At 33.6% G+C, this 22,623-nt stretch overlaps 1 long non-coding RNA gene across 1 annotated transcript in view; it reads left to right on the top strand.

Annotated features, from left to right (window-relative positions):
• LOC146994180 (uncharacterized) overlaps window positions 1-11,651 on the top strand; it is a 34,277-nt gene extending 22,626 nt beyond the window's left edge. Inside the window, exon 2 of the long non-coding RNA XR_015044063.1 lies at window positions 11,134-11,651. This is a non-coding gene — a long non-coding RNA (uncharacterized LOC146994180). The remainder of the gene's footprint in view (window positions 1-11,133) is intronic.
• The last annotated feature ends 10,972 nt before the right edge of the window (window positions 11,652-22,623 follow it).

The following is a 22,623-nucleotide window of genomic DNA, read 5'->3' as shown; positions in this document are numbered from 1 at the left end:
CAGAACTTATCTAAACTATATATTATATTATTATTATTTTTATTAACATACTTTAATACTTCCCCTTGTAAAAAAAAAATAATAATAATAAATTAAAAGAAAAGAGTCACAAAAGTCCCATCTTGTCACAAAGAATTAACAGTCTCGGTTTAAATAAAGGTTTAGTCATTATGTCAGCAACTTGCACCTCTGCAGGTACCTGCTGCACAATGATTTCCTTTTCTAGAACTTTCTCTCGTATGAAAAAGTGCTTGATATCAATGTGTTTTGTGCGTCGATGAAACTCCGGGTTTTGTGACAGTCTCACTGCAGCGGCGTTGTCTACTTGAATTACTGGAGTTTCACGTAACTTGGTTACATCACTAAATAGTCGCTTTAACCAAATTACTTCTCTAGAACATTCACTAGCTGCAATTACTTCTGCTTCAGTCGTCGAAGTTGCAACAACTGTTTGCCTTTGGCTAATCCATGATATAGCTCCACCACTATATAATATCACTACTCCACTCGTTGATTTTCCTGTTTCTAGACAGCCTCCAAAATCTGCATCACTATAGCATTCTAGAATTCCTGGTTTGTATTTATTCTTGTATGTAACACCTTTAGTTAGAGAACCTGCTATGTATCTGAATACACGTTTCACTTTTTTCCAATCATCTTTCGAAGGATTTTCTAGGTAACGTGATAGAATGCCAACACAGTAAGCTAAATCTGGTCTTGTGCCTAACATAAGATACATTAAAGCTCCTACAGCTTCTCTATAAGGAAAAATTTCTCTGTTTGATTTATCTTCCTTTTTCTTTTCAGTTAGACCTTCCTTCAGGATAGGAGTTGACACTGGCTTGCAATCTTCCATCTCAAATTTTTGAAGAATTTTTCTTGCATAAGCTTGCTGACTAATTTTAATACTTCCATCTTCAAGATGTTTAATTTCAAGTCCAAGAAAGTATACTGCTGGTTTAGTTGTGATTCTGAATCTCGACTTCAATTCTCTGAGAAATTTTTCAGATTCTTGTAGATCTGTTGATGCTACTAAACCATCATCTACATATAAACATACGATTAGCTTCTTGCCGTTATTGTTTCTTATATATAAGCATGGATCAGCTTCACTTGTCTTGAAGCCCAGCTGTGACACAAAATCTCCAAAATATTTATTCCAGCAGCGTGATGATTGTTTAAGTCCATACAAACTGCATTTCAACTTACAGACTTTCTTCGAACCGTCACTATATCCTTCTGGTTGCTGCATGTATATAGATTCTTCAAGTTTTCCATATAAAAATGCTGAACCGACATCAAACTGAGAAAGATGCATTTTCTCATTGGCTGCGATGCTCAAAACTGAACGAATAGTTCCTAACTTTGTTACTGGACTAAACGTTTGATCATAATCAACTCCAAAACGTCCTTTGGCAACAAGTCTAGCCTTGAATTTATCAATAGATCCATCAGGATTTCTTTTGATCTTATAAACCCACTTGCATGGTATAACTTTAGCATCTTTTGGTAATTTTTCTAAACTCCATGTTTCATTCTCTATCAATGATTTCATCTCTGAATCCATAGCTTCTTTCCAATTAACACTTTGCTTACAGTTGATCGCTTCTTCATAAGATTCAGGTTCTTCAGAATCAATAATAAAAGCTTCACTTATCATTAAATAATCTTCAGAACGCTTTGGCTTTTTCAAGTCAGCTCTATCTCTTAGGAATCTTGACTGTGCATTATTTTGCAAATTAATATCTTCACATTCTTCTCTTTCAGAATGTTCTTCTGATATATTTCCAGATATTTCTTTGTTGTATTCTTTTTCTGAATTATCTTCTTCACAAAGAAACTTTTCTGACTTATCTTTTTCTGAATTTTGTTGATGTTCAGAGCCAGAAATTAGGCTATCTTGATCTGGAATAGGTAACTGCACCCTTTCTTCACAATTTGTGAGCTTTTCGTTAAATATAACATCCCATGAACAGATCACACTATTGGTTTCTTTGATCCATAATCGGTATCTTTCGTCTCCATCATAACCAATTAAATAAGCTTTTGTAGCCTTATTATCCATTTTCCTTCTTCTTTGTTTAGGAATATGGGCATAACACACAGATCCTACTATACAAAGATGCTTAATTCGAGGTTTCTTTTTAAACCATGGCTCATAAGGACTCATGCCACTGATGATTTGCCAGTTCTGTTTAGTACATATATGGCAGTGTTGACTAGTTCAGCCCACATTGCTGCAGGAAAATGAGCTTCAGAATTTGAGTACTTAAATGTTCTTGCCATTTCGATTACTGTACGTATGTCTCTTTCACTAGAGCCATTTTGTTCAGGAGAATAAGGTGCTGTTAGTCTTTGAGTTATACCTTCAGAATGCAAAATATAGCACGCACTTTGTCATTGTCAAACTTGCCTCCATTATCGCTGAGAAATTCTTTGACTGGATGTCCTAAAATTTTAGCGTGTGCAAGCATGTGTTGTAACATATTTACAACAGCAGATTTTTCCTTGATAAAATACCCATAACGAAACTTTGTGTAGCTATCTTTAAACACAACTAAGTATCTTTTCTTCTGGAAAGATTCATCAAAAGGTCTACAGAAATTAATTCACCAGGCTTGCTGGTTGGCTTTCTTATGCCAAATGGTAAACGGTATGCTTTGCCAAAAATGCATGGTTCACACAATTTTCTTTCAAATGGGATTTTAATTCCTAATTCTTTCTCAAGCATGTTCTTAATGTGACGTTTATCTTGATGTCCCCATCTCTGATGATATAACTCTAAAAAGGAATTGTCTGCTTCAGCAGCATGAACTTCTATAATTTTATCAGGCATAATAGGTTCGATAGCTGCCTTGTATAAAGTACCATATACTTTGCGAGTTCCAAAAAGCACTACTTGACCATTAACCTTTAACCAGCATTCTGTAACTGTTGAAATAAATTTACTATTCGGATTTCTATCTTGAGCAGCAAGTAAAGAAAATAAATTTCTGTTTATCTCAGGGACATACCAAACATCTTTAAGGTAAATTCTTTGGATTTTACTACCAATAGTTGTTTTGACACATACTGTACCTTTACCAAGAGCAACTAAAGTTTCTTTTCCAGCAGCCTTGATGATACAGGGACTATCAAACTTCATAAAGTCAATAAAGTATGTGAAACAATTCATGATATGTCTTGTAGCTCCACTATCAATCCAAAAAGATGTTCGATCAGTCTTAGCCTCTTCGTCAATGGACATCAGTATTACACTGCCTGTATTTCCTTCATTGGTTTTCGTCAACCTATTCTTGGGTGATCTTCCATCAGCAATCCACTGTTTACAATCTTTTACCCAGTGTCCTTTCTTTTTGCAATAATTGCAAATATCTTCTTTTCTTGGTTTTCTTCTGAATTTGTCTTTTTTATATTGCTTTTGTTTTTCAGATTTTGACATTACTAATGCCACTTGTTCATTTGTATTGCCTTTCTCATGACTTTTAAATTCTCTTTCATGAGAGCAAAGCTGTGCTGTTAACTCATCAACTGTTCTTTTGTCTTCACCCAAGAGTAACCAACTTGACTTAAACAAATGGTATTGTTCTGGTAAGACATCTAAAATCTTGCAATTGAGTAGCATGTCAGGTAACTTATTTTCATTTTTCTTTTCAAGTCCTGAATTCAACTCATTCCATAAGTTTTTTAATTTGGAAAGATGAGCCGCCATATTATGTTTTTCATTCCACTTGAATTGAAAAAATTGCATGCATATATTATACAATTGATTTTCTGATGATGCTTCAAATAACTTATGTAATTCCAACCACACTTCTCTAGCAGTCTGAAATCTCATAACTTTTTGCAGAGTTTCTTCCGTCATGGAATTCGTTAATACCATCATAGCACTAGTGTTTGCATTTTGAAACTTCTTAACAGCTTCATTATATTTCTCTTGTTGAGCAATCGGAGCATCTACAGGAAGAACTTCTGGTTTCACTATAGTTCCTTCTACAATTTCTAAAGCAACAGGATGATAATTTAAAACAAATTTTATCCTGTATTTCCATATAAGCCAATCGCTTTCACCTGATAAAGGCTTTACTTGGACCTTAGATAATTCCATACTTTGATTTCTAAACAACTTTCGATTGCTATAACGAAAACAAAACACTTACTTGATTAGGCTTAACGAGTTCCGTTTCTTCGACAAAACATCAATTCAAAACATTTGACGCAATATGGGAGCTTGCTTGACCCATAACCTAAAATAGTATTTCTTAAAAATACATAACCTAAAAAAGGTATTTCTAAAAATAAAGAGAAAAACGAATAGCAGAGCAAAAATACGATGCTTTTATTGGAATTACAAACTATAGCTATTCTTTCGAACGACAGTATCGCGAAGTAGAGCTGGAGCAAACCGCATGTATTCGTTACTGAGTAACGGGTACATCGGTTGACTCGAAGTACCGATTCGGTACTCACAAATTCATTTCGTTACTCACATCTGTCGTACGATGCGGTTTGTTCGAGTACGAACGATGCGGTTGTTATACGAATACGAATGATGCGATTTCTATGTGAATACGAATGATGTGGTTTCTATACGAATGCGAATGATGCGGTTGCGTTACAATGTGCTCATATTTTTCATAGATAATTTTGAATTTTTTTGGGCATCGGGCAAATTCTTGTTTACATTATGTGTTTTAGTTGAAATACTATTTAGTTTAGTTGTTGATATTTAAGAAGATGAGCAATTTTGATAGCGGGAAGCGTTATTTTGTATTTGCTTTTTACTATTGCTATTTATGTTTGTAATTTGAAAATTTAGATAATTATTTATTTATTTTTTTTCTTGAACGTGCCATAGTGAGATTTTATTGATTTGAAATATTTATATACTGCACTTAGGTATTGTTTATATAAGAATATGTAGGTTAATATAGGTTCTTTACTTCCTTGTATCAAATAAAATGGTAGTAATTATTGCAATCGAGAAAACTTTGGGTATCATATTTTAACGGAAATATCCGTTTTTGACGATTACGGAATCCATGTGAATTATTTTTTGGGGTGACGTATGTACGTACGAACACAATGAAGGACTCTCTCTTTTTTTTTTTTTTTTTTTTCAAAAAAAAAAAACTTATTGTTAAATGTAATTCCATTTACTCTAAGCTGATACTTATGACTAATGATTATAACTCTAAGTTGATACTTGAAAGGGATTTTTTTCGTGATGTGTATGCATTTTGCATAACTCAAAAACGATTAGTTATAGAACGTTGAAATTTTGTATATGGGTCCGTTATAACATCTAGATGTGCACCTCCCTTTTTATTGCAATCGCTAATGCTACCAAACGTAAATATGTATATATATATCAAATAAATTATAATTAAATGTAAAGTACATATATATATGTCCTTATAATTAAATTTAAAGTACACACACACACAAAAACATATATATATATATATATATATATATATATAATAAAAGCTTTGGCTTTTATTTTATTTAATTATCACTAAATAAGTTACTTGACTTTTATTTTCGCAATCATTGGTTGTAGTCAGGACTTAATTTTTAAAATTAGAAGTGCTGAAGCTTTATGGAAGGCCATCAGGAAAGATGAATAAATAAATAAATAAATAAATAAAAATAAAATAACTATTACAATAAAAAAATAATTAACAACTAGAATGTTAAATGATTATTATTATAATTCAATAAAAATTTAAAGACAAATGAAAATTTAGTTAATTCTTAAATTAATGATGAATAACTAAATAATGAAATAAAATACCAGACATCGTCTTGTTTGGGGGCTGTGGCTAAAATTGCAATTTAAGAACTAAGCCGAGCATCAGCTAAATTTAGGCTTTTGATGAGAAAATAATGTACTGTTTACCAGAGTATAGATAGAAATTTGGTTATGTAGCCCATTCTTCTAAAACGACGTTTCGTCACTGCCTTCCACCACCAATTCTCTTTTTTTTTTTTTTTCCCGGTTTCGGTTTATTCGGTTACAGCAAAGCAGACTAGGGCTATTGCCCCTACGGGGAGGGAGGCCTTCGTGGAGGATTTTTTAAAGGGAACTGACTCATATGCAAGTTACACACGGGGAAAACCACGAAAACGCCAGTGCAGCTAGCCGTTAACCGGAATTGAACCCCGGACGAACTATTAGTGCTCAGCGACTTTACCACTCGAGCTCTGGTGGGTTCTTTTTTTCTTTTCATTCGCTGTTTGAAAAACGGGTGTTTACTTTACGATAAAGTAAGCATCTGTTTACTTCAATTAAAATGTGTGAGACGATATGACTCTTCCTACTTTAATCTCACTTAGCTTTTGATTTCTAATATTGATTCAATGTTTTCTGTAGACAAAGTATTCTGATTAGAATAATGGATATCAAACATGTTCAAAAGGTGTGTATCTGAATATAATTAGGTTTTTATAACATAGGGCCCATTTTATTAGTTTCACATAGTTCTAAAGCAATTGACCACAGTATCGCTGTTTTGAAAGAAAGTAAAAATGTGAGAAATGTATAATGAACATTAATATACAAGCTTTATTAAAAGTAGTAAGCCTTTTAAAACGTGACCGTCTATGCTTTTAGATGATTTTTGGAGCTCTGTGCATTTGCTCTGGCATCTTAAAAAAGTGATGTTCAATATCAACGTATGTTTATGTTCTCAAAAATACACGTTTCTTTCAGAAAGCGACCTCTTAGAAGTCGTCAATAAATGATTCAGTATAGTTATTTTCTAATAGACCATAGAATAAATTTATTTTAACGCCAATTTTAAAATGGCTGCTTGTACTAAGAGTTAAGAGCAATAAGACTAATTTTTCTTTCGCAATCAGCTGTCATGCCAGCTGAATTGTTTTCTGAAGAATCTTATTGTGTATAATTGAAATATTTAGCTATGCATTCAACAAATATACAACAAATGGAAGACAAATGATTAAAAAAATTAAAATTTGGAACATTAATAATAATTTTTTTGTTATACATAAAATATTATTAATGAATGATGAATTTATATCATATTATATATAAATCAAAATTTAAATCCTATACCTTTATAATAAATTGGAGAAAAGCTATAAAGTGAATTAATTTTTAAAAACAAAAGGAAAATTAAAAAAAAAAAAATTTTGTCATATACCTAGAATCTAAAATTGACGAATACTGAATTTTACGCCTCATGTGTGTATGCGTGTGTTTAATTATGGCAAAGCACACTATGGCTATCTGCCTAAGGGATGGATGCTTTCGTGGAGGACTTTCTAAGGGAAACTGGCTTGTATACACGTTACACATGGGGAAAACCACGAAAACACCCATGTAGCCGGATCGTTCGCGGGATTTGAACCTCGGACCGAACTACCAGTGTTCAGCGACTTTACCGCTCGGCCGCTGGTGGGCCGTTTTACGACTCATATAATAATAAATGCATATTCATATTGTAACAGAAATTTTGTTAGAAGTCTAGCATATGTATAGTTATTTGTGATCTTTTTAAACTGTCGTAACATGATGCATATTTATCATTATTGTGAACCAAAACAGTATGCTTTACATCTTTACAAATATACGTGATAGATTTTAATATTTATTTCTGCATATACTTACGTTTCCCAAAGACACGAAAGCAAGTCAAACAGATTAAGCAGACTTAAGTTCTCTGTTAGCTAGTGTAACATAATTTCGGATTTTATGAGCCTTCCAGAATTATTAGCAAAATAGTGGAAATGTCTTTACAAAGTGTTTTTATAAGCAAACAGCAGATGTACACTGAGCAGTGATCAACTGATATATTTCTTAAATGATTTGGTTTAGTTGATTATGACAAAACACACTGGGGCTATGTGCCTAAGAGGAAAAATGTCTTCGTAGAGCACTTTCTTAGGAAAGCTGGCTCGTATGGTACGTGGTATGCTGGCTCGTATGGTACGTGGTAAGCTGGCTCGTGTGGTACGTGGTAAGCTGGCTTGTAAGCTGGTACGGGAAAAAACCACAAAACGCTTATGAAGCCAGCCCGTTTGCCTGAGATCGAACTCAGGTCGGAACTACCAGTGTTCAGCGATTTTACCGCTCGACCGCTGATGAGCCATTTCTTAAATGAATAAAGGTATACTCATAGCATTATGAAATAACATTGATTGAAATATTTAGTGCTTCACTATTATCTCTAATAAAGTAACATAAAAATGTCCTTACCTTTTATAGATTTCTAAATTTCTTTTAAGTTCTTTCTTAATTCGTACTTAACCTATGCATGTGCGAATGTTTTTATCGATTATATTGTTAAGTGTAAAAAGCAAGTTGACATTTATAACATAGCATTCCTTGTCTCAACAAATAACAGTCTCAACTAGGAGTTTTTGGAAAGGGGATGAATCGGGGAAATTTCACCCTTTCGTCATTAGCGGTTCTGATGAAGGGAATGGGGGAAGCAGCAAACGAAATAACGAATAACGGACAAATAACGAAAGCTAATCTTTAATGCTGTCTCCCAGTTTCTGTATTTTTATTTGGGAAAGTTTTATGGTCATTATGAAAAAGTGAAAATTTGATATGGATACCGCATGACTTCCTTCTACGACTATTTAAATTATGCTTATTTTTGCTGCACTTCATTTAAACTTATTTCCTCGAATTATTCTAACTCAATTAAGCGATACCCGAAGGCAAGTTACAAATGGCACCAAACATTGCAAATTTTGAAACTAAATTTCCCGGTCAATCTTCGTCCTACGGGACTCAAACTTCTTGCATTTTTATTTTTTCATAACAAGTATAAAACTTTGCCAGATGTAAATATAGAAACCAGAAGACGACATTAAAAGTTAGATTTCATAATTTGTCCAAAATTAATTCTTTTTTAAATTTGATATTGACAAAATATGAATATTTTCGTCATTTAAAATACTTCTGTATTTTTGTTGCACCGTATTTAAACTTGCTTCCTCGAGTTATTGACATTAAATTACATTAATTCCATTATCTATTGGAAAATAATTATAGCAAATCATCTATTTACAACATCTCTAAAAGGTCACCTTTTAAGAGATCTCTATTTTGGGGAACATAAACAAACATTGGTAGTGAACATCATCTTTTTAAGACCACCACATGTAAAATCCTCTAAAAGCATGAATGGTTGCATTTAATGAAGACCCGTTACTTTTAATAAGGAATGTAACATTAATCTTAATTATACATGTTTTTGATGTGTGTGCCAAAATAGTGATACCGTACTTCCGTTGCTTTAGAAATGTGTGAAATTAAAAAAATGGATACTATATAACAAAAATGTTATTATATTCAGATACACACCCTTTGAACACGTCTTAAATTCATTATTCTGCTCAACATAATTTGTCTGCATAAAATATTAAATATTATTAAAAAATCAAAAGCTAAGTCGAAGTAGAAACAGTCATCTCCAAGGATAAATAAGTCCTGAAGTCTTCTAAGTCCTGAGTCATCTCTTCTAAACCATTTTAATTGAAGTAAACAGACGTTCGCCTTATCGTAAAGTAAACACTTATTTTTCAAACAGCGGATGAAACGGGAAAGAGGGAATTGGTGGGGGAAGGCAGCGAACGAAATAACACTTTTTCGAGCTGGGGATGAAATGAGAAAGGACGAAACGATACTAAGCCAATAAGACAAGATCTGGTATTTTACTTTATTATTTAATTAATCATCATAAACTTAAAAATTATTTTAATTTTTATTTGTTTTTACATTTTTATTAAATTTTACTTATAAGTATTTTATACTTCAGTTGCTAATTATTATGTTACTTTAATTATTCATTATTTTAATCACTATTTTTTATTATTTTAATTATTAAGTTTTTTAATAAGTAATTTTTTGTTATTTTAATTATTAATTAATGTTATTATTGTAATATTTATTTCCTTTCTTTCTTTCTTTTTTCCTATTTTCCTGACGGCCTTCCGTAGGCGCTTCTGACTTTAGAAACTAAGCCCTGACAGCAATAGAAAATTTAATAATGAATCATATCCAGTGCACCAAAAAATAATAGCCAAAATAAAGTGAATTATTTCTACTCAAAAATGCGACGCAAAACTCCCTATCGCAGCACTACCCAGTTCCCGCGGGGTAGAAAAGCTCACGTGATTCAATGCGATGCGACGTTTCAAGGCCCTTTTTAGGGCCGTAGACCGATAAAATAGGCTCAGGATACGGATACCGATAGATTTTACCGAAAGTAACGAGTAACGATACGATAGTAACGAGTACTGGTTCACCGAGTAACGAATACATACGGGTACACAATTTCTCGTTACTTCTACAGCACTATCGTGAAGCACGATCTCCTGATGACGACAACACTCACTGTTGCCAGAACTTATCTAAACTATATATTATATTATTATTATTTTTATTAACATACTTTAATAAAACGTAAAGCATTTTACCAAGAAAATTGATGGAAAAAAATGAAGTTACCAGTTTTCTTTGCATCATTCAAGAGGAATGATATGAGCAGAAACATCTACAGAAATCAAACTGCTGGACCTTAGAGTCAAGTTTAGAAGTTACAGATGCAATCTAAGCAACATGATTTGCTTTAGATTTCAACGTTATGGACACGGTCAGATGTTTTGCAACAACTCGCCAAGATGTCTCAAATGTGGGCAGGGACACCTGACCTAATTAGCCAAAGAATTGAAACCTACTTGCGCGAACTGTAAAAAGGATCATATTGCAACTTCGAAGTTATGCGAATTTCGACAAAAAATTCGTGTTGTCTCTGACAGGAAGAAAAGGATTTCAGCGCGGAAGTCGCAGTCTGAGAATTTGTCTCCGCTGACTAAAAAACCATTACAGAAAGAAAATAGTACTATATATCATCAGACATCCACCCAGATGCTAGTACTCCGGCTAAAGTGGATTTCGCGATGGATAAAAACCTTCAGATGATTGCAGTCAAATTCCTAGAATTTATTGAAAAATGTAAGAAAATTGATTCGCCGCAGGACAAAGTATTACTTGCGCTGGGAATGGTTGAGCAGACGATAAAAATGGACTTGTAATTTTTCTTCTATTTTTATTGCATAATGAACTTGATGTTAACTTTGTTTAATTTTTAGTGTGCTCGGGCTTCAGGGGATAGCACCGCCCTCCGGACTCTGGTTGGTAGACACACCTACTTCTCATGACTGACACCTCCCTCTACGCCTGCCATGCTTTGGGCTTTTTTCATCACCTCAATACCTCAGTCTTCACTTCAGAATTCTTTAAAGTCATGTGCTTATTAGCAAATCTTCATGAGCTGGAAACAGCGCGCTATCCCAGCAATAATTTGTCTTGATTGATTGATTGATTGATTGATAAGACGTCTTGATAACAGGAAGAGCGAAATCAGGAACGAAAGATGCAACACAGTGTAACAGCTTTAAATATTATTAAAATCTTGTAGTTTAAATAATTTAAATAGATGAACATTAAGGCATTTGTGAATGGCAATATTTGAAACCAGACTCGAATGCCACGTGCGACTCTCGCACGAAGAATTTAATTTATTTTTAAATGTTAGAATTCTTTTCTCTTCTTGTTTTGTATGTCGCCATTTTGAGTGCTAAATAAAGTTTTTTTCTGTGTTCCATCATTGGAGTTGCTTCATATTGCCAAAGAAGTATCACAGTCTTAATTATTTTGCAGTCCCCGGCGAGATGGAATAATAGTGTGTATTTTTATTTTATTAGTTCATTACTGAACAGATTATTACTTCCTGTTAATATTGAATTGCTTTATTTTATTAGTTCATCACTGAACGCAATATTAGCGATACCAGATTATTACTCTCTGTTAATATTGAATTGTCTTATTTTATTACCGTTTTGGATATTATTTTTAATATTCATTATATTGCTGTATGTTGCTATTCTTATTTTAGTCACAATTAATGTGGTAGAGAGAATTAACTTCATATAATTTAAATATTTCATTATTGAGGTATACGTATTTAACAGAGTGCATTTAATCCCATGATTCCTGACTGCATTAATTAATTAAAGTAATTGAATTGAGCTATTTTTAGGAAGTATAAAAAACACAGTGTTCCTTAATTTTAAACATAGGAACAATGTCTTACTTGGGAAGAGCTCGTAAGTAAGATTTGCAAAATCTCGCGGCTGAACTGGGAGTTCATGTGACTGCAGATTTCAAAATAGTAGATTTAAAACAGAAAATTGTTGACAGTAGAGATTATGATGAAGTATTCGCCAATAGAGTCTTAGACACAATAATAAAAGAACGGAAAGAGAAGAACGTAGGAGACAGGAAGAAGCGGAGAAGGAGAGAACAGTATGAATTGGAGAGATTAATACTTGAAGCAAAGTCTCAAAATACCGGACAGATCCGGCCGAAAACGGAAAATGCCCAAAAGAAGTAGTCATTTTTACCTTGGCCAACTGACTCTTTTCTTATACGACAAAATTTGACATGTGGCTGCAGTATAAAATCACTTCCTGAAACTAGAATTTCCGCGAATTCTAGTGGACTTCACGGGCCTGACTTCCTGTATCGAATTCGAGAGGTCCGCGGTTCGATTTCGGGCGGGGGCAAGTCTCCTGCTTCCAAAAAATACCTAATGTCTCTACAACTTGAAAGCTACCTTCCAGAGGGGAATCAAAACTAAAGCATACAGCCTCTTTTTTTTCGGGGGGGGAGGGGTATTCAGTGCAATACTGAATTCAGCTGCTATATCTGCTTACAAGGGCCCCTATCTGCATCATATATATATACTATATATATATACATATAAAATGTAGTTCAGCAGGACATTCAAGTGCCCATTATGCCTTCGGGTCCCTATGCGACGACATTCCTTGCATACCCTTATATACGCCCCTGGAAGTAACCCATTAATGGCTAGAGAACCCTCCGATAAAGCTAAAGACTAGAAGAACACGTGAAGAATTTATTGTTAAGGCGGTTTAAACTAAGCCCAGAAAAGTTTAGAGAGAAATTTATGAAACATCAAAAGAATCATCATCCGAATCCACAAGGGTGGATTTTAACTATGAATTAGAAAATTATTGCAAAGAATGGGTGACTGGTCTAGGAGTGCAGACTTTTGATCAGTTGCTAGATTTGATGGTGATTGACCAACTTAAACGTCGAGTTCCTCCTGAAATTCGAGATCATTTTCTTGATGAGTGGGTAGAGATGATTTCATCTGAAAAATTAGCTGAAAAACTTGATGCCTATGAAAACGTTCGCGGAAACTTTCAAAAAAGGCCTGTAGTAGATCGGCAGAAAGAAAGATACAATGCACTAACTCAAGGTAAATTGAGTTCAGAAAATAAAAATAAAAGTGAAAAAAAATTGTCATCAGGATTTAATTCGCAAAGCTGGTTTCATAGACTTAGAAGTCCACGTCCAGATGATAAATATGAAAAACGAAAAACGCCACAATGCTATCAGTGTGGGTCCTATCAACATTTAAGACCCCAATGTCCAAAACTTAAGAATAGTACTGAATCTCCTGCTAATCTTAACAGAATTAGTGCAAAACCAAAGGTTAAATTTCTATTACCTTATACTAGTATGGGTTACGTAAATGGTCATAAAATTCCTATATTAAGGGATTCAGGTGCTAGTATTGATATAGTTTGTCGCAAATACATCACGCCGGAAATGCTGACAGCTGAAAATGTGTGGGTGCAACAGCCATTAGATTTGAATCCAACCTGTTTACCATTGGCTGCGATCTTGAACGAGAAATAACTAAGACTACCATTATTAGAAATGAACTCGACAAAGGAAGGTATTTTGCAATGATGAATAAACAAGGAAAGGAGCCTGATAGTTGTCCTCACAGGTTAATGCTGTCTCTACTAGAGCTCAAAGGAAAAGATAAATAGCTGAAGAGAAGATCTTGGAACCGACTGAGGAAGAAAATAAAGCATCCAAAGATGTTTTTGAAGAAGAAAATAATTTACCGGAACTAAATACGGAAGATGAAGCTCTCATGAAGCTGGTAAACATTGACTCAGAAGAAGTTGCACAACTTCAGCTTACTGATAAGGAACTGTCTAAAATCATCAAAGAAGTTAAAGAAAGTACACGCAAAAATGAGAACTATAGTCTGACAAGAAAAGAGCTTTTAGTTAAAAAAACGACGGATAAAATGGGCTTTGAAAGACAGCTTGTAGTTATACCTGAAAAACTCAAGCCGTCAATTATAAAGATGTGCCACGAAGGAACTTCTGGTCATTTGTGTGTCAAAAAAACCAAAGACAGACTTGCTAGATATTTTTATTGGACGAGGTGTTACAAAGAAACTGAAGATTTTGAAAAACCTGTGATGCTTGTCAGCACGCTGGAAAAGGAAATGACAAAAAGAAGGCTCCTACAGTAGTACCAGTCATTTTCGAAATATTCACTAAAATAAATGTCGACGCTGTTGGTCCGCTACCTATTTCAAAGACTGGAAAAAATATATTATTACAGCTCTGTGTATATCGTCCAAATATCCAGATGCTGTCGCGGGGACAGATGTAATTCATCTGTCACCTCAACAGCCAACAGATGTTCGTCATCTGTAATTGATGCTTTCTTACAGATTTTCATTCGTATGGATTTTCCAAAAGTGATCCAAAGAGATCAGATCCAAACTCTTTCGTCAGTGCTTTGACAGAGGAATTTTTGGTGCGTTTCGGCATTAAACTTGCAATAAGCTCTGTGTATCATCCGCAGAGTAATCCCGTTGAGAATTCCATAGAAGTCTTAGGAGTTAAATGTATAGGAGCAACTTCTGATTGGGAGAATTATCTACCATCAATTCTTTTTGCTCTCAGAACAGTCACATACGAAGGCTCTGGTTTTATACTAGCAGAACTGGTTCATGTCAAAACCTACGAACGCCAGTCACTTTTCTTTATGAGCAGTGGCTAGAACCGACTGAAGAAAGTAATAATGTTTCGAACGTTTTCGAACTTATTAATCGAATGAAGAAATGCCAAGAACTTGCCGAGGAAAACCTGAAAGAAACTCATCAACGGAGGAAAACATGGTACGATCGAAACGCAATGAAAAGAGAGTTTGCTAGAGGAGATTTAGTTCTTGTTTTATCAACGAATCGTCAAACTAAACTAGAAGTACAATGGAAAGGACCTGGAAAAATAGAGCAGAAAATTTCAGAAACCAGTTATATTGTAAGTTTCGAGGAACAAAATGAGCCAAATCAAGTATATCACATTAACATGCTCAAACTATATTACAAAAAAACCAAAAATGATTAATATGATAACTGAAGTGGAAGGAGACATAGACCTGCCTCATTTACCTTTCAATCCAAGTATATTAAATTTCTCGGACGTCATAGAGGAGAATGAACTCGAGAAAGGTTGAAAGCCGAGCAAATAGAAGATTTAGGAAAGGTTTTATGGAAATAATCTGGTTGTTTTTCAAATAATCCTGGACTAACAAACTTAGTTTGTCACGATATTGAGCTATTAACAAACGAACCAATACAAATAAAGTCATACAGACTGTCTCCCCGACAGACTGAAATTCTCAAAAAGGTAATCCAGAAAATGCTCGATCTTAAAATTATAGAGCCGGGAGAATCGGACTGTAACATCTTCTATGATTTTGATAGAATCTTCATCATCAAAGGATTCTCGGCCTTGTTTTGATTATCGTAAACTTAATGCTGTCACTAAAACTGAATACTATCCTTTGCCTAATTTTGAAAAACGTATCGAAACTGTAGCTAAAGCAAAATATATTACCCTAATAGATTTATCTAGAGGATACTGGCAAATTCCGTTAGCAGAAAGAGCCCAAAGATATGCAACATTTGTAACTAGTTATGGAAGTTTCAGGCCTCTACGTTTAACCTTTGTATTAAAAAATGCCCCATATTTTTTTAGCAAAGTTATGACTAAAGTCCTGGCTGGATGCGAAGGATTCGCTGTACCATACCTGGATGACATTGCCATTTACTCAGAAAACTGGGAAGAGCACTTTAAAAACTTAACTTCTGTTCTAGAGAAAATACAAAAAGCAAACATACGACTAAAATCATCAAAATGTAAATTTGCTCAAGATCAACCTAGGCCATTTTTTGGGACAAGGACAACAAGCTCCGGATGAAGTAAAGATCCTGGCTGTAAAGGAGTATCCTACACATAAGACCAAAACAGAAGTATGCGCTTTCTTAGGACTAGTAGGGTATTATCGCCAGTACATACCGAGATATTCGGAAATTGCGTAACCCCTCACGGACGCTCTGAAGGGGATAACACAAAAAAGAAATATACAACGGCCTGAAGTATATGACAAAACATTTAAACATTTAAAAGAGTTGCTATGCAAGAAACAAATTCTGTATGCTCCCGACTTTGATAAAAGGTTTATTATACAAACCGATGCCTCAGACAATGGCATGGATATAGTACTATGCCAATTAGATAATGAACAACGTGAACATTCCATCTTGTATATAAGCAAAAAATGCACTAAATTTGAAAAGAATTATTGTACTACTGAAAAGGAGGGCGCTGCCATCATTTATGCTATTAAGAGAGACTGCATTTTTATCTGGATGGTCAGCAAGAATTCTTGATTCAAACTGATCATAACTCTTTGGTCTGGCTACAATCTAACGCCAAATGTAACTTTAGATTGATGCGCTGGGCACTCTCATTACAACATTATAATTTTAAGGTCATTCATCGCAAAGGATCTTTGCACAAGAACGTAGATGTTCTGAGTAGAATTAAGTAATACAATAACTCTTAGTTTATGTAACCACGTTTTTAATTTATTTTATTATTTAATGTATGCTCAACTGATGTATTTCAAAGTTCTCCATTTTTTTCTATTTAAATGTGGTGTAAAAATATTTGTTTAAACTTAAAAATTTTGGACTGAAATTTGGAAACATATGAGAGAAGTTACCTTTTCTCTTTAAGCAGTTTGTAAGCAAGCCGAGCTTATAAACTTTTGACTTTTACAGAACTTTTCCCTTCGGTAAAAGTATCTCCGTTGGGGGAGAGGTTGTAACAGCTTTAAATATTATTAAAATCTTGTAGTTTAAAATAAATAATTTGATTTGATGAACATTAAGGTATATGTGAATAGCAATGTTTGAAACCAGGTTCGAGTGCCACGTGCGAATCTCTCACGAAGAATGTATTTTATTTTAAAATGTTAGAATTCGTTTCTTCTGGTTTGTATGTGACCATTTTGTGTATTAAATAAAGATTGCTGTGTTCCATCATTGGAGTTTGCTTCAAATTGTTAAAGAAGTATCACACCATCCTTTGGATTTGAATCATCAAATTATTGGTCCTTACTTTATTTTTGTACCACGCAGGGCACGCATAAAGTATTTTACGTTCAAGCCCTCGTTTATAATAAATTTTCTTAATGTCACTTGATAAACCTTTAATTGTACACAGATTATTCAATGCCATTGTACAATGAGTTTTATCATTTTCAGATGAGGGATGAATGTAAGCTGATCGTCTATAAGCACTCCGAGATACTTTATTTCTCTTAAACTTTTTAAAGTGTGTCCTTCAAGTCTACCTCTTGGCAAAGTAATCATCTTGTCCCTTTTAGCTATGCCCATAATTGAACATTTTCTGTGATCAAACTTTAATTTTCCACTTTTAAACCAATTATAAATTTGATCTAACGTATAGTCAATATCAGAGTCTATAATATGTCTACCACTTGCTGATATAATCAATATTATGTCATCAGTATACGCCTTAACTTTATATTCTATTTCAAAAATCATGTTACAAATTACATTCCATAATAAAGGGCCCGAATTCGAACCATGCGCGCAGCCTTTAAAAGAGTTTCATCTAAAACATAAATTTCCATTTTGAAATGTAATAAAACGATCATTTAAATAACTTAAAAATAGGTAAAATAGATTCTTAGGACAATTGAATCTTTTTAATTGATATAGAACGAAAGGCCACCAGACATTATTAAAAGCACTTTTGACATCTAACGAGACCAGTGCTGTACGTTCATTTCATCTTCTATTAACAATACACACTCTACACGAAAAGTAACTTTCGCCGGCTTGCCACAAGGAAGTTTACTTTCGCCCACCCTATTTTCAGTTTATACGAACGACATCCCTCATAACCCACTCACTACACTAGCACTTTATGCAGATGATACTGCAATGCTCTATCGCGTCCATGGCCGCAGTTGTACAAACATTGCAAGAACACATCCATGCACCAGAGTCCTGGATGATCAAAACGAAGATTAAAACAAATGTGGACAAATCTGAAGCTATGTACTTCACTAATAAGAGAAATATTGATCTGAATATCACCCTCAAGATGTACGATGTGAGTGTTCCCTGGGCCAAGCAAGTAAAATACCTCGGTGTCATATTTAGACCAAAAACTCATTTCGGCCCCACGCATCACATATATTTTAAACAAGTTTCGGGGTATTAGAGCATTACTCAACCCCTTAATCGCCCGAAACTCCGTTCTATCTAACCAAAACAAACTTCATGTATTCAGATCCATGCTATTATTACTTACGCCTGTCCGGTCTGGGGTTTTGTATGCAAAACCAATATACTCAAAATCCAGCAGTGCCAGAATATCACTTTAAGAAGAATTTCCAACAGTCCATGGTTTTTCAGAAACGAGGCCATCCATAACGAAATAAGCATTGATAGTATCAGCATTTGTATTGCAAAAATTGAAAAAAAAAAAATTCAATAACATCGAAAAAGTCAATAATAATTCTACTCCTAGATTGAACTACGACTACACTGATGATGAAAACAAAAAAAGACCCGAAGCAGTAGTCCGGCACTTAATTTAATTTTACCATGCTGTATTTTCATTCGGGAGTCATTGTCTCATGTTTTTAGTTAATTTTCTCATCTTTAATTGCACTTTATTAATACTATTTTAAGGTTCTTTTAAGACACGCATAAGTTTCGCCATCTACATTTAATACCAAGCACTACCTATTTTATTTTCTATAACATGCTTTCCAAAGTATTCTTTTATTATCCATTAATTTCCCACAATAGATGTTTAGGCCAACCTATATTATCTCAGCACATGATCCTTTTATTACTACAAGTATTTTGTTTTAATTATTACCAGTTAGACCTGCTCTGTAATTTTGAATTTACGCTAAGGAAGATTTGTAATTTAGCCCCGCCCCCCGACCAATGCCTGATGAGCACTCTCTTTCCAGGTTGACCACGTGACCCAGTAGCTCCTCCCAGCTCATGGTAGACCTTTTCAAATCATTCTACCTTCATTTGAGCACTAGACCGTCAATCTCGGAACGCCTGCTATTGTTAGCTGGGCGAGTTCAATATACGCAGGTGAGAGGAATAGAAAGGAAAGGTTCCGGAATGGTTTCCAACGGAAATAATTAGATCGTGGAATGGCTTTCAGTGGGTAATAGGGAAAAAAGGGATATGCTCGCTGACTTATTCCCGAACCGTGGACGGATTTTCACTGTTTATTTTTATGCTCCATGTTTTATTGAACATTTTGTTTAAGGACAGATTAATTTTTATCAATTTATGAAACAAAAACAATATTTCGTAGAGAAATACGTGTTTGCAATGTAAAATTGTATGCTTATTTAATATTTGCTTAAAGGCATAACGTTTTGGCGAAATTACATAATTTTGTTTATTCTAACGAAATTTAATATTTTTTAGAACTCTTATTACGGTAAAGTAACATAGTATCACATGAAGTTACAATACGTAACTGTAAAGTTTTTATTTACTTAAGGTATTGTAACTGAAAAAAAAAGGCAGACAATCAATAAGAATAATAAATAATACACTTTACTAACGAAACGCTAGCTTCCGTCAAAAAGCAGGAGCCCGTTCCCTTAAAATCCCTTTTCCTTTCTCCTCTTATCTCATCCCTACTTTCACGTACCATACCTACAAATCTTGGACTCTTCCAGCAAACAATAAAATTCGTTCGCGGATTGAGCGCCTACTCATTTGAGCACCAGCAGCCGTGACAGTAGTATGCGACATCAAAGATATGCTTTTCCCTACAGTATTGCCATATTTATTCTTCTTGATTGCATATCATAGAAATGATATCTATGATATGATTTCTGCTACATCTCCAGCTTATGATTTGATTGATTCTTCGATCTGTATTTGCGTAAGGCTCATTCATAGCTTATCACGAGAAATTTTTCTCTCAGTAAGGAACTAGACTTTATTATGCCAGGAAAGATATGCTTTTTCACACGACGGACACACAGGATGTGGCTTTCAAAGCCTAGTAGCCTGTTGAAGTGCCTCGCACTTGAGCCTTCATCTTCTATTTTCTTTGATCTTTTCCAGAAGATCAGATATAACCAGAGTTGTGCTTTTGCCTTCTACAAATCCATATTAAGATTAATTCAACAGTCTATGGCTATTTAAATAAAACCTATTTGTCATCAATTTGCCCAAAAATCTTCTTAAAGATAGGCAATAAAAATATTGGTGAGTACGATGAAGGGTCAGTTTTTTTTCCCTTCCCTTCTTTATCAAAGACAATCAAATAGGCATCGTTCAAGATTTTAGGAAATATCCCATTTTTTAGATAAACATTGCAAATTTTACAAAAATAAGTTGTATCAGATTTAATTACGTCCTGAATTATATCAAGACTTAAACCATTAAACTTGGTGCTCGACCTTTATTCATCGAATCAATAACATTTGATATTCAGTAAAGTCCAAATCATTATATTCATTTAGATTATTTCGCCTTATTTTCATTTGAAAATCTGAATCATTTTCAGGATTATCACCAGGGAAATGATATTTTATTAAATAATCAATAGTATCCTGAACGGAGTTTCTAAAAGTGCCATCCTTCCTTCTTTAGTTGGTTCAAAGTCAAAGAAGACCTAAATTTTGCCATAGTAACCTTATACGGAATACCATAAGGTTGATCGATGTTAGTTTCAATACATAAATCATTCCAAGAATGATTCTTTGCTAGATTTATTTCTTTTTTTATAAACATCTCTAAGGCTTTTATATTTATTTTCCCCAAATACTTTATTTCCATAATTATGTGCTCGAAGACCTTAAAAGGTCTAGTTTCTTATTCCACCAGGTCGAATTATTCTCTTTGGAAGAGAACTTCTTATTAATTTTATTCTTCTCACCAATATATATTAATTCTTTGAGATTTTCCACAATTTCTTCAATATTCGAACCATAGAATGGTCTAACAACCATTTCTTCCATAAGAATTAAGATATCTCTTTTCTCTCTAAGTCTATCCAATTCGAATCACTCATATGAAATCTCTTTTTAACAGAAGGGATATATTCAGTATTTCCAAAATTAATTTCAATATAATTGCGGTCACTGCAAGAAACATCTGTAATGGCTTTCCAGTCTAGAGGATAAGACAATTTTATGATAGTAAGATCAATCCACGAAGATCCTCTTGCTCCTTCAAAATTCAGAGGAAAATCATCATAATTTAAGGTTCTAAACTATGTGAATTAACGAATTCTAAGAAAATTTTGCTTCTAAAATCTTCTTGAATACCTCAAACATCACTTTTCGCATTAAAGTCTGCCCCTATTAGGATCTCATTGTTTTCTTCTTTAGAGAAAATCCTTGAAATATGATTTAAGCAATCATTTATATCAGCTTTCGGAGAACAGTAAGGTGAAATTAACAATAAATCTTGCAGAACATAATTTATCTTTAAAGCCACAATACACCTTGAAATATAAGTTTCAATTACTGAGATAGATTTATCAAAGGTAACTATACTCGATAGAGGAATAGCTTTATCAGTATAATATAAACAGTATAGTAAAGGAAAACATTTTATTTTGTTATTTATTTGATAAGGTTCTTGAATAAGAGCAAAAAAAAATAAATTATTTTGCTCTAAAAGTCTTAGCTGTAACTGAGATACTGCAGCTCTTGCATGATGTCAATTTATTTGAACCCCCTCTCAAATATTTAAGAAAATTATAAACCATAATTTGTTCTCTTGATTAATATACCATATTGCCTTTTTAAGCAAGAACAACTCTTATCTAAATTTGAGTGTATTACATGCAATCCCAACTTACATTTACTATTCGCTATTACACAATTAATACATTCGAGATTGTTTTACAGTCCCAATGATTATGTCTCTTTTGTGCACATCTTGCACATATAATTTAAGCTCTTTTGTACATTTTTTGTGAAAATTTCCAAATTCTTGGCATTCATATAACATTGCACAATATTTAAATATTCCTTTATGGTTATGCGAAACAATTTAATATTTATGCTTCCTTGGCTATTAGCAGTTTTATATTTTTGTGGCTGAATATCTGCAATCCAATGCAACTTATTGTTTTTTCCTTTTATTGAAAAGAGAAGTTTAAAACCTCCATCTTCAAAAATCTGATTTTGCCTTATCATGGCTTCTTGGATTTCATCTTTCTTGAGATCAACATCTATATTGTATAATATAATTTTAGGATTTTTCTTTATTGGAGCTTTTATTTCAATATCTTCTATTAATAAAACATTTGTTTTAATTTCAACTTCTAATTTATCAAATTCATCTTTATTTAAAC

Source organism: Stegodyphus dumicola, chromosome 11, assembly GCF_044657685.1.
Source record: "Stegodyphus dumicola isolate Sdum_Otavi_A_Nest chromosome 11, ASM4465768v1".
Classification (NCBI taxonomy): Eukaryota; Metazoa; Arthropoda; class Arachnida; order Araneae; family Eresidae; genus Stegodyphus; species Stegodyphus dumicola.
This window is presented reverse-complemented; position numbering and strand designations above follow the sequence as displayed.